We start from the raw sequence: 10764 nt of genomic DNA on the forward strand, positions 1-10764 counted from the left end.
TCCTATATAATAAAAGCCTAGCCGAAACCGGTTTGGCTCAGTGGATAGAGCGTCGACCTGCGGACTGGTTCGATTCCGGTCAAGGGCATGTACCTGGGTTGCGGGCACATCCCCAGTGGGAGATGTGCAGGAGGCAGCTGATCAATGTTTCTCTCTCATCGATGTTTCTAACTCTCTATCTCTCTCCCTTCCTCTCTGTAAAAAATCAATAAAATATATTTAAAAAAAAAAAAGCCTAATATGGAAATTGTCCCCTCAACTGGGAGTTCAACCAGGAGTTTGACGGCTCACTATGACATGTGCTGACCACCAGGGGGCAGCGTGGAACATGGCGGGTGTCAGCAATGCACTGCGACCTCTCACTGGCTACCTGGGGGCGGGGGTTACAGGGAAGGAGGTGAAGTGAGAATGCCAGGTGTCCGCCAAGCTCACTCTCACTCCCCCTGCTACCCTTCCCATGCGCCAGAAAAGCCACCGTGCTCGGGTGCCGGCGCCTGCGAGGAGCCCACCCCACACCCGCACAGCGCCTTCTGGGTGAGCTGGGCCACAGCTGCTGGGACCACAGGGGCCCTGGGCAGGAGTTGGTCTGTAAGGCTAGCCGGGAGAGAGCATGCTGCCCACCTGGCTTCCATGCAGCGCCGCTGGGCGGCCCAGAGGCCTACGCTGCACCCCGGCCTGCAGCGTCCGGCTGCACTCCATGTGAGAACTCAGACGCCGTGATTCAGGAGGAGGGGTGCGTGCAGGGGCCAGGGGCCCAGGTGCTTCCCAGGGTCCAGAAGCCAGTTGGGACCTGCCCTTCCATGCCAGGCGCTCGTGCTTTGATCACCAGCCAGGTCTAGGGATGGCATCCATGCACGAATTTTGTGCACTGAGCCTCTAGTCAAATAATAATGTGTGTCCCAAATCGTCACAGATGTGGAATATGAAGTAGAAATTCATGTTCACATATAAAAGTTTTATATGATGGTCTGACTTTAATACTTTTGCTGTTTTTCGAAGACAGAATTAAATTTAAAAACTAAATTTTAACATCTGTGTATTTTGCTAATTAATATCTAACATGTTTTATTTGTAAACTACGAGAACTTCTCTATAAATAAAACCAGAAAATAAAACATGAAATTGAATTTAATACGGCCATCTAAATATTGAGGCTCTCATACATTTTCAAGATGTAGATTCTACATTAATTTCATAATTAGATTTTGAAACATAATTCCATTTCAAGTGTTCACAGATGTTAGAGTTCAAAAACTCAAATTTAAGACAAATACATTCTTTGGCAGTAGTAAAGTATATACTGTATTTTTGAAGAATCCACAGAATACTTCAGAAAACATTTGTGTAAAATCAGGAAACTCAAACATTTTAACTGAGGTTTGCTTCATGATAATTACTAAACACTGGAAACAGATAATAAACCTATTATCATCTAAACAAACATCAGTAAGTTTTAGGTAAAATATCTAACGAATAGTCTAGACCAGGGGTGGGCAAACTTTTTGACTCGAGGGCCACAATGGGTTCTTAAACTGGACCGGAACAAAAGCATGGATGGAGTGTTTGTGTGAACTAATATAAATTCAAAGTAAACATCATTACATAAAAGGGTACGGTCTTTTTTCTTTTTTAGTTTTATTCATTTCAAACGGGCCGGATCCGGCCCGCGGGCCGTAGTTTGCCCACGGCTGGTCTAGAATATAACAAAATGGTAAGCACCATCTCCAAAGAAAATTTTAAAATATTTGACTTAAGTGGAAAATAAAAAGCAATAGTCTTGGGATTTGCCCAAGACATGCATTCTCAAATTCTTATATTTACTTACCAGAACTACATTGTACCTTTCATCTCAAGAAGTCCAACTTCATGTTAAAAATCTTAAAAACAGTCAGAGGCAAGCATACAGTCTGATCCTCCTCAAAGATCCCAAAAGAGATTATGTCGCCATCAAAATTTAAGGACCAGCCTGGCCAGTGTGGCTCAGTGGTTGAGCATCAACCATGAACCAGGAGGTCACAGTTTGATCCCCAGTGGAGGGTGTGCAGGAGGCAGCCAATTAATGATTCTTTCTCATCACTGATGTTTCTATCTATCCCTCTCCCTTTCTCTCTCTAAAATTAATAGAAACATATTTTTTTAATTAAGGGCCAGCTTAAAGTAAACAATTATATTTAAAAAATAACTCCTCTCTTCTCTCCTCCTCCTTTCACACACACACACACACACACACACACCACATGCACACACTCACAAAGAAATAATACCAATTGGATTATTTGGGTCTGAATGAATAGGCAATAAGTAACTATTTCTCCTAATATTTTTTAATCCTCACCCAAACATATGTTTTTATTGGTTTTAGAGGAGGGGAGGGAGAGAGGGAGGGAGACAGAGAGAGAGAGAGAGAGAGAGAGAGAGAGAGAGAGAGAGAGAGAGAAACATAGATGTGCAAGAGAAATGTCAGTTGGTTGCTGCCCATACCCACCCCGACCAGAGATGGAACCCAAGACCTAAGTATATGCCCCTGACCAGGAGTCGAACCCGACACCATTTGCTGTACTGGACAATCCTCCAACCAACTGAGCCACCCAGTCAGGGCTATTTCTCCAAATGTTTTTAACTACAGTCCTCTGATATATTTTTGAATACTCTCAAGTTTTTCTACACAAATTAGTAAAATTTTACTTCAGTAGTAATATAAACATTTTAATGGAAACTTCGCTTCCTGGGCGATGTGGAAGCCTGCCTTACGTCTGAGGAGAACAGAACAATTTCCTTAGCAGTGCGCTTACTGATGACACGGCCACCAGGCAGTACCACTTTAAGTTGGTGGCTAAGCCAGAAATGAGCTGACTAGGTCGATGAGGCATTTTTAACCCCACAATGGTAAGAGGTATACTGCATTGCAGATGGCAGAGGAATGTCTATTTTGCAATATTTGAGTAAAGGAGAGAGTTAGGAGAGTTGGATGGCCTCAGGGAATAGTGGGGAAGCCTGCCAAGGAGAACACGGGGGTGGGGGGGGGGGGCAGACGAGGTACAGTGTTCACATGGGAGATGCGATTTAGTTTCACGGATGCGGTTCATTTGAATTATGTCTTCGAATTTTGTTTGCATTAAATGATACATTTATTTGATTTTATAGTTGTATAAGATCTGTAAAAATTGTTTTTATATAGGTTTGAGTTTTTACATATTTACATTAAATATAATAAATCATTTATGTTTAAAAAAACACACTCAACTGAGTCTCCTAAACTCTTTCACTTACACACACACACACACACACACACACACACAATGGGTTTCCTTATCTAATCTTACCATTTCTCTGAAATCTTCTTGTCTGATTTTCCGACAAATTGGCAGAGCAGGAACATTTCAGATCATTGCTAAATCATGACAAAAGCTGGTCCCCCTGGCCCACATCTTGCAGGCATGAAATTTAGTCTTGCAATGTATTTTTACATGGATAGGTTTTTACGCAATAATACAATTGCCTGTGGCTCTCTGAACAGAGGTTTTATAATGTGAGGCTCTCACATTATGGCAGTAAAGAAAATAGAAAGTATCACACTGATTCGACGTATTCAATTATTCAACCCATATTTATCAAGCACAAGGGCAGTGTAGTGGGTCCTGCGGATACAATGGTCTAGTGGAGGAAATGACCAGTAACCCAACAGTGATGCAGGCAACGGAGTAATGACCAACCTTGTATGTGCCTGGGAGCTGGCAGAGACTAGCTTTCTGTCAACACACAAAAAAAAATACAAACTTGGAAGTCACACAAGTCAGACTTTTTGTAATCTTATCCGAGAACCAACCAGCTGCTCAGGACATAGCTGAACTGATGCTATAATTTGAGGGGAAATGTTCCTGTTGATGTACCAGAAGCAGGAGGGGAAGAAGAGGAAGAGGACCTCGCAAATTTCAGAGAACAGGTGGACGGCACCACCTTTGTCGTCATCATTCTCCACACGAGGAGAACGAAGGTGAGAGAGCAGAATCCACCCCGAGGAAGGACCCATGCCATGTACCAAGCAGGTCTGCTTCGGACAGACTTCCACAAAGACTTTTTCTTGATCTTTATGAACATTGGTCAGCAGAGAGTTTGAGGTTTTACTTTGACAACCATCTGAAGTGCAAATTCTATTCTGCAAGTTACAGGCAGGTCCACACACCTTCCTCAGCAGCTGGGTTGAGGTCAATCAACCACAATGCGCATGAGCAGAAGGCCGCTCGATCCGCAGGGAGGTGGCCCAAGGGACAGCAGGAGGCAGGGCCACCCTCTTCCCCAGAGGACAATTTTAGGTCCACTTCAACACAAAGACAGGTGGACCCGTAAAGTGCAAGTTGTAGGCCATTAAGGATACCTGCAATAATGCTCACCAGTGTTTTTATTTATTTTTAATAGATTTTTATTGATTTCAGAGAGAGGAGGGGAGAGGGAAAGATAGAAACATCAATGAGAGAGAATCATGGATCAGCTGCCTCTTGCACGCCTCCTACTGGGGATCGAGCCAGCAACCCAGGCAAGTGCCCTGACCGAGAATCTAATCTGGGACCTCTTGGTTCTTGGGTCAATGCTCAACCACTGAGCCACGCCGGCCAGGCCAGTGTTTCCCTTTTTAAACTGACCATGGGCTAAATCCAAGCCCTGAGATAAGCTGTAAGGGTAACAAAATGAATCAAGACCTGATTCCTCCTCTGAAGAAACTCAAAGCTTCATGGAGAGAATAGATCTAAAAGCAAACTTGTAAGTACCAGGACAGAGGGGCAGACAGAGCACAGAGGAATGGCCAGTCTGACCCGGGTGTCTAAACTAGACAGCATCACACTAAAGTTTAGAGAGCAGTGACTTTTCCCAGGAAAAGAAAGAGATGAAAGGAGCAAATGAAATATTTAAAGAAATAAGAATTATAACCTACACATATCTGATTACCTGCTTGTGGGAAGAAACTCCTGGGCAGGAAGGGGAAAAAACAAAATCCATCTACAACATCCTGGTTGACACCCACACGGGCTTTTCTCTAAAACCTCTGACAACTGAGGATGCCATCCCCATAACCTAAATAAGTCAGAACAAAGAATTTGAAAAAAGAACATGAAAAATGAGCTCTGGCCTGAAGGGAATTATTTTTCAGATGACTAAGAAAGAGAACTAGTAAGGGCGAATGGAAATCGGCATACCACAGACTCACCTCTGGCAGATTTAGAGCTTTCTGCTTGGAGCCTTTACAAGACTGTGCATGTAGGCTAACTACCCAGGCCAAATATATCGGAGGCACAAAACAAAGAAAAGAGTGTTTTCCCCCCGTACCACCGTTCGCACAGCGTCTGTGATGTGGGGACCTTCTAACCACACACGGCAGCATCGAAGGCAGGAGACATGATAACCAAACACAGTGGTGATTCTGGACTGGGATCCTTTTGCTACAAAGGGCATTACTGGGACAGTTATTGAATGGTATCTGAGAATTACAGGATAGAATATGTAATTGTTAAGTTCCTGATTTTGAAGGCTGCCTAGGACATATGTACTAGAATACCATTTTTGCAGGAAATACAAAGTACTTGGCGGTGATGGGGCATCCTATGGGCCATGGGCCCTCAAAAAAGTCTGAAAAAACAAGGGTTCTTGTTTTTTATAATTGCTTTTATATAAATTTGAGATTGTTTCAAAATAAAAAGAAACGTTTAAAATTTTAAGAAAGAACGTTCTTTGTCAAATGAACAAAAAAAAAGGTTCAGTACTAGTAATGTGTGTGTGCAGTGGGGCGGGGACGGGGGGGGGGATGGGGGAGGAGAGGGGGCTCCTTTAAGTCCTTCCCATACCCTGAACCATTCTTTTACTTCAATCCTGTTTTTAGCAGTGCCGGGAGGGAGAAAAGCATATAAATACTGCCACCTAGTGGCTTTAGAGAAAATACAGGGTATGGCAAATATAGAATTATAGTCTTGAGTACGCAAGTTTCTTGTATTATTATTGTATTATTTTTTAAATATATTTTATTGATTTTTTTGCAGAGAGGAAGGGAGAGAGATAGTTAGAAACATCGATGAGAGAGAAGCATCGATCAGCTGCCTCCTGCACACCCCCTACTGGGGATGTGCCTGCAACCAAGGTACATGCCCTTGACCGGAATCGAACCTGGGACCCTTCAGTCCCCAGCCCGACGCTCTATCCAGTGAGCCAAACTGGCTAGGGCTTATTGTATTATTTTCCTAATAACTGTAAAACTGCTTTCTCCCCCACCCTGTTTACTTATGGTAATGGAGGCAAACCGGAGGTTTCCTCTGGATGAGGGAATAGAGCTTTTCATGGGGATTAACTTTTGAATGAAGGCCATTGCAGAAAAAGGGAAACAGGTCCTTGAGCCTTGAGGCTGCATCCGGACAACAGAATACTCTTCAGTGCTAAGGAAATGAGCCATGAAAAGACACGGAGGAGCCTCCAATGCATGTTCCTACATGAAAGAAGCTAATCTGACATACGCTATGATTCCAACTATATGACATTCCAGAAAAAGACAAAACCATGGAGACAATAAAAGGATCTGGTTTCCAGGGATGAATAGGTGGAGCATAGAGGATTCTTAGGGCAGTGAATCCATCCGTCTGATACTCGAACGGTGGATGCACGCCACTGTGTGCTTGTCACCCTCCCAAGCAGCCCTGCACAGAGGCGACAGGGCACTCCAGCTTCTCTGGCTGGTCCCTCTCCGTCGCTACAGGGTTCATGGCCCTCGGCCCTGGATGCACAGTAGGATCACCTGGGAATCTTTTAAAATATACCCATGCCGCCCTGGATGGTTTTACTCAATGGTTAGAGCATCGGCCTGCATTTATCCACCATGATTTTAGTTAATACAGATAAATCCCTAACGTGCTAGATTGGCACCTAAGATCCTCTGTCCAAACCCATTATTTTACATGAGAGGAATAAGGCCCAAATCAGGCTGACAGTATCACACCGGTGCTGAGTAAAGGCACCAGGACCCAGGCCTCCCAGGACCTAATTCCTTGCTCTTTCTGTGCCGTGTGCAAAGCAGTGAATCCATCCGTCTGATACTCGAACGGTGGATGCACGCCACTGTGTGCTTGTCACCCTCCCAAGCAGCCCTGCACAGAGGCGACAGGGCACTCCAACTTCTCTGGCTGGTCCCTCTCTGTTGCTACCGGGCTCTGTTCATGGCCCTTGGCCCTGGATGCACCGTAGGGTCACCTGGGAATCTTTTAAAATAAACCCATGCCGCCCTGGATGGTTTTACTCAATGGTTAGAGCATCGGCCTGCATTTATCCACCATCATTTTAGTTAATAAACAGATAAATCCCTAATGTGCTAGAGTTGGCACCTAAGATCCTCTGTCCAAACCCATTATTTTACATGAGAGGAATAAGGCCCAAATCAGGCTGACAGTATCACACCGGTGCTGAGTAAAGGCACCAGGACCCAGGCCTCCCAGGACCTAATTCCTTGCTCTTTCTGTGCCGTGTGCAAAATCAAGCAGCAGCAGAGAAGTAAGCCGAGGGCCCTCGCAGTCCCAGAAGCAAGGCCGTCACACAGACTGTGAGGTTTGTTCATGAGCCTTGAGTGTACCATTATTTACATTACGATGACGCTACTAAATCACATCATTTAATAAAAATATGTAAAAAAAAAACATGTGAATATGGGCCCAGAATTTTGTGCACAATACCAAAGACACACACATGAACAAGAACCTTCTGGCGGGGGCGTCAGAAGCTCACGTGGAATTACCACTAAGTTGTGCATTAAAATGGGAAAATAAATGTTTTTCTAATGAACAATTAAGGACCTTATCGGGTTTTTCGCACCAGGACCCAGGCCTCCCAGGACCTAATTCCTTGCTCTTTCTGTGCCGTGTGCAAAGTCAAGCAGCAGGAGAGGAGTGAGCCGAGGGCCCTCGCAGTCCCAGAAGCAAGGCCGTCACACAGACTGTGAGGTTTGTTCATGAGCCTTGAGTGTACCATTATTTACATTACGATGACGCTACTAAATCACATCATTTAATAAAAATATGTAAAAAAAAAACATGTGAATATGGGCCCAGAATTTTGTGCACAATACCAAAGACACACACATGAACAAGAACCTTCTGGCGGGGGCGTCAGAAGCTCACGGGGAATTACCACTAAGTCGTGCATTAAAATGGGAAAATAAATGTTTTACTAATGAACAATTAAGGACCTTATCGGGTTTTTCGTATGGACTCACCGAAAAAGTACGACTAGCAGGAAGCAGGAACTCCAGAGCATTTGGAATTACCACTAAGTTGTGCATTAAAATGGGAAAATAAATGTTTTTCTAATGAACAATTAAGGACCTTATCGGGTTTTTCATATGGACTCACCGAAAGTACGACTAGCAGGAAGCAGGAACTCCAGAGCATTCATTCTTTCCCTGTCAAACTGAGACATCACATGTTTCTCAGAACGTGTTCCTAAAGCACCTGAGAGCAGAAGTACTCACTATTGTAAGCACACGCGCCCGGCAAACAGCGCGGCTTCACAAAACACAGGTGAACTTCACCTTGCTTTCCCAAAACATTACCCTGGCAGCCCAGGGAAAGGGGCACTAGGTAAGCTCATACTCACCAACACCAGCAGGAATAAAAGATCACCTTTTACTTAAGTCCAGAACTTTAGCTAAAATGCACCTTGTGGTAATTCTACTTTTTTCCAGAGTTTAGGCAATATTCCATGTGTGGTTAAGGTTCTAAGATGTTACGGTAACTTTATAACTTAGTAGATAAAATACTGTGCTATTACATTATCAGATGATGTTACTGCAGATGGGGGATAGAGTTCATATGCCTTCTGCGTTTTAAGGGTAAAATTTCAACTACCTACCATTTAGTATTCCCTTCCCACAGTAAAAGTAAAGCACTGTAGTGTTAATGTTTTGACACACATGCATAACACACCTCTTTTGATAGTTGACAGACATTTACTAACAACCTAAAAACTTCACACTTACAACAGGAAAGTAAATGTTTCACAAATGAAGAATTAAGTGAAAACTACCAGGATCTTATAGGTTTTTTAATATGTACTATGAGTACCTTAGAAGACAGAACATCAGCTTGCTGGATCATAGGGCATGACTGAAAATGAGACAGTATTTTAAGTTACCTAATAGCTTTCCCAAACAGTTCCCCTGAAATTAAACCAGGAAATGAAGTCTTAGATATGATTCACCATGCACGTCCATCTGACAGAGTTTAGGCAATATTCCATGTGTGATTAATGTTCTAAGATGTTACGGTAACTTTATTACTTAGTAGATAAAATACTGTGCTATTACATTATCAGATGATGTTACTGCAGATAGGGAGATAGAGTTCATATGCCTTCTGCGTTTTAAGGATAAATTTCAACTACCTACCATTTAGTATTCCTTTCCCACAGTAAAAGTAAAGCACTGTAGAGTGTTAATGTTTTGACACACATGCTTAACACACCTCTTTTGATAGTTGACAGACTTTTACTAACAACCTAAAAACTTCACACTTACAACAGGAAAGTAAATGTTTCACAAATGAAGAATTAAGTGAAAACTACCAGGATCTTATAGGTTTTTTAATATGTACTATGAGTATCTTAGAAGACAGAACATCAGCTTGCTGGATCATAGGGTATGACTGAAAATGAGACAGTATTTTAAGTTACCTAATAGCTTTCCCAAACAGTTCCCCTGAAATTAAACCAGGAAATGAAGTCTTAGATATGATTCACCATGCACGTCCATCTGACTTTTATGATTTTGCTGTTACTTTTTAAAGGTGCTCAACAAAGCCCAGTGGAGTGGCTCAGTAGTTGAGCATCAATTCCCAATCAGGGCACATGCCCGGGTTGGGGGCTCGATCCCCCTGTGGGGCATGCAGGAGGCAGCCAATCGATGATTCTCTCTCATCATTGATGTTTGTCTCTCTTTCCTGCTCCCTTCCTCTCTGAAATCAACAAAAATATTTTTTAAAAATAACAGGGCTGCCCTCATTTTCCACTGGAGGACTGAAATCTTTACTCTGCAAATTATCTTAGTCTCTTAATATCTACCTGACAGGGAGGAAAAGGCAAATCTCAGTAAGTGTGCTTTCCCTCAACATGAAGGCGAAGCGAAAAGGGAGCCCTGCAGAAATGTGAGCACTGGATATTGTTGAGCTCTTAAAGCGCAGTAACAGCCAAAAGGCTTTAAATACATCAGTAGTCTCTGCATGCCTTTGTTAGTTCAATACATAACATGACCTAGCAGAATACTTCTATTCAAAAGCTCATCTTTCCAAAAGGCCCTACCTCTCCCAGATGGCCTGTGGAGTTCACTGCCTGTGTATAGATATACAGGCACATAGATTACATATGTAAGCAGTGATCACGTGACTCCCTGGTCCTCCAGGCAAGTCATTTTACTGTGGTGTGTAGAGAACAGTCTCTGAAGTATTTTCAGGCCACACACATGCACACGCACAGTTATCATCAACCTCATCAACACCTGACAATTCAGAAAGCCTACATGCTTTTCTGTGAATTCTGAAAAAGTGCCTTGAATTTAATTGTTTTTTTAAAAACTTTAGTCTTCAATATCGAAACTGCTAAGTTATTCCATTTTCTATTTAAAAAATAGGAAAATTGCCCTAACCAGTTTGGCTCAGTGGATAGAGCGTCGGCCTGCGGACTGAAGGTTCCCGGGTTCGATTCCAGTCAAGGGCATGTACCTTGGTTGCGGGCATATCCTCAGTG

Source organism: Myotis brandtii, unplaced genomic scaffold (assembly GCF_000412655.1).
Source record: "Myotis brandtii unplaced genomic scaffold, ASM41265v1 scaffold458, whole genome shotgun sequence".
Taxonomy (NCBI): Eukaryota; Metazoa; Chordata; class Mammalia; order Chiroptera; family Vespertilionidae; genus Myotis; species Myotis brandtii.